Source organism: Pseudochaenichthys georgianus, unplaced genomic scaffold, assembly GCF_902827115.2.
Source record: "Pseudochaenichthys georgianus unplaced genomic scaffold, fPseGeo1.2 scaffold_561_arrow_ctg1, whole genome shotgun sequence".
Taxonomy (NCBI): Eukaryota; Metazoa; Chordata; class Actinopteri; order Perciformes; family Channichthyidae; genus Pseudochaenichthys; species Pseudochaenichthys georgianus.
This window is the reverse complement of record NW_027263122.1, coordinates 119,329-122,944: the sequence shown is the minus strand read 5'-3', so window position 1 is coordinate 122,944 and position 3,616 is coordinate 119,329.

The window sequence follows — 3,616 nt, the reverse complement described above, 5'->3', positions numbered from 1 at the left end:
AGGTAGTAACAGAGGCGCGCACGTCTGCGTAATGAGCCCGGCTAAAGTAACTGGATGGCCTGCCTGCCTGTCAGCCTTCCATCTGGGCACACACTTATCTCGTGCCCTCATTGGTCATGTGCACGTTCGTGTGTGTTGGAGGAGGCGGGCTCTATAAGGAAGTAGCAGCCTCTAGCAGATTATCTCCGGTTGTGTATTTTCAAATTCTAGCGATCTCGAGCCGGTTTCTCTCAAATGTACCTACCCCACCTTTAATACGCCAAAAATAGAAAACACAATGATTGTTCACGAGTCCCAACACACGAGTCCAAGTCGAGTCTGAAGTATTTTGGTCACGAGTCCAAGTCAAGTCTCAAGTCTCTGTGTGTGCGACTTAAGTGCGACTCGAGTCCGAGTCGCAGACTCGAGTCCCCATCTCTGGTAATAATAATTAATAATTCCTTATAAAGCGCTTCACAAATACACATTACACATACATGCAATGGTCATGTACTGTGGACAATACCCACAGGAGCAAGTTCAGGTGAAGTGTCTTGCCCAAGGACACAACGGCTTTACAGACGCGGGTTTCACCCCTTGATCTGATGATCATTGCACAGCGCACTGCGCCACACCGTCCATCTTCACGCCTCGAAGTCATCGAGGCGCTTTTACAAGTACACATTAGTATCATACATGTATTGTGGACAATACCCACAGGAGCAAATCCGGGTGAAGTGTCTTGCCCAAGGACACAACGGCCTGACGCAGTGGCGGCAGGAGCGGGTTTCGAACTGGAGTTCCCCAGCACCCCCCTTGATCTGATGATCAGATGCACAGACCACAGCGCCACCCGTCCCGATGGTGTGAGCTATCTGCTGTCCTGATGTCAATGGGAGCTCATTCCACCATCTTGGAGCCAGGATAGCAAACCCACGTGTTTCTGCTGATGGGAACTTGGGTCCCCCTCGCAGTGCGGGTGCAGCGAGCCGTTTGGCTGATGCAGAGCGGAGTGCACGTGCTGGGGTGTACGGTTTAACCATGTCCTGGATGGAGGAAGGGTCAGATCCATTCGCAGCATGGTACGCAAGTACCAGTGTCTTGAAGTGGATTCTAGCAGTTACCGGAAGCCAGTGGAGGCTTCTTCAACAAAAAGCAAATACATTTTTCAATTGGATTTCGGAACAATGGAGAAAATTTGATCTTTTGCGAACTCACTTTGATGATACTTACACGTTTTCCTCAGCACGATAATCTGCAAATATTTACGTTACTTTATGATTTTTTAAGTAAAAAGCTAGATTTACAGCACGGTCACTTGATGTCACCACCGCTAAGCTAAAAGCGGCTAATGTTCGGCGTGGTTATGTTCAGTAGTCCCATTTAGACAACGGTTAGTAACATCCGTTTTTAAATGTGTAGAACAAAACAATAACATGTCTTCAGTTTTTTGATAGCGGTCCTTATTTCAGGCTTTTAACCACAAACACGTAAATAACGAAAACATTGATTTCCAGACAAGGCAAAAGAAAGAGGTAAAATGCTGACTTATATCTGCACTTTAGGACTCATTCCTGCCCTCTAAGTAATACAAAGCAAGACCACTGAAGTTTAGTGTAAGTTGTGATGTTGGCCTTCATTTGGAGTTCATTTGGAGAGCCACATGTTTTCTTCCATTATCTAAAAAACAGCTTTTCCGGATCTTTAATAGGAGTCTTACTAATAGTAGTACAGAGAGTAACCTGCAGCAGTCACATTCACTCGGGGAACTTTAGGATTTAAAGTGGACCTATCATGCTCTATTGGAAACATATATTGTAGGGCCATACCTATACAAAACATGTCTGTGAAGTTTTTTGCTTAAAATACCGAACAGTTCCCCCGTTGTAGCCATGCCTCATTCTGCTCAAACCCCTCTTTTGCAGCCCTGTTAGAGAAACACAGATTTTGGGTCCTTAGCTTGAAAAAATAAAAGAGGAGGCGGAGCTAATGCCTGATCAGAATTCTACCGGAGATAAAGTTAAATTCTGCTGTAAAACGCCATCCTGTTCTAAACCACATCAAGGAATATTTCTGAAGCAGTATGGAGCTCAATTACTTTTTCTCCTTCGGGTTTATCACAAGGTGAGTTCTTTTTTTATTCCCTGCTTTTTAAACACACGTGCTCTCCAGTACAGGTTAGCTCTGAGGGTTAGCGAGGCTAATGTAAACAAAGACGAGATTACGTCCAAAACACGTCAGGCATTGTTTCTGATAGCAACGCTGTCTATGGGTCGGCTGCCGATTTGACGTCAGATCGGCAGCACATCTGTATCCGCTCGTTGTACCCCTGTTTTTAAAAGATTTGGGTATGGAGGAAAAGAGAGAGGGTTTTATTTTCTGACGCTGCGTGAGTTCCCCGACGCACACGGGGACACATGTTTATGTATAAAAGACATCACAAAGTGCATTTTGCTTGATAGGTCCCCTTTAAAGTAAAGTCTGAAAGGTGCTTCCGAGAGCCTCTCAGTGATGTTCAGTGTATCACTCACTGTCACTCCTCAGGGCTACGCCACTCTTTTGACAGGAAGTCATTTTCAACTTCACTGACCTTTCTTCTACTTTCCAAGGCTTTCCCAGCCTGTCGGTTAATTTACGGCTTTTCTCTTTAGAAACTTGTTATAATATAACCACCATTTCACGGGCTTTCATATGGAAACAATATTGTGCAGTGAAATACGGCGGACACTTCAGCCATGGTTTGCTCCCACATCATTCATTGAGGCAGAAAAAGTGCCTAGTCTGCAGAAAAGATCTTTGGTAGAGATGAAACTGGAAAGCCTCCAAAGTTCATAAGTGAAAACATAAACCTGATGTATCTCAGCTTTGGCTTCGAGAGTACACACATTTAAGAGAAAGTAAATGTCACAAACTGGAGGTGGGTTTATGGGAAGTATAGGATCTACTGTTTTGAAACTCAATATATCGCATTTTTATTATTATTATATACGTTCTTAATTATCGTCCACTAACTTTATGAGTTGTGCAACAGAACAATTGTTGTAATATAGGTATTGTTACATTATTTCAGGCATTGTTAGTAATTGGTATTACCGAAAGCTGCGATAGCTGAGATATTAATTAAAAACATAATTAATAGTTCTCCAGCTGACAAACAATACTAATCCCAGAGAATTAGCTTGTATTTTGACAGAGAAAGAGGTATGTTTATATAACTTTATGTACATAAAGACCAGTTTCTTTGCGATATATTTTAGGGTTAGTAAATTGTGCAAAACTAGGGTTAGGGTTGGGGATTTTTAGATAGGTGAAACAGTGGCTTAGGGTGCGTTCACACCTGCCTTGTATAGTCCGGTTCAATCGAACCCTGGTGCATTTAGCCGCTTGGTGCGGTTCATTTGGGTCGGCGTGAACACAATCAGAGACCTCTTAAGTGAACTAAACAACCGGACTCTGGTCCGCTAAAATAGGTGGTCTCCGAGCGCGGTTCATTGCTGGTGTGAACGCAGTCCGCACCAAAACATAGGAAGCGTAGTATTTACGTGTCACAAGAACGCGGATATCTTCAACATCTTTAGCGAAAGAGTCTTTCAAGACATCCGCGGTTGTTTAGTTAAAGAGCGAAGCAGAATGAAGT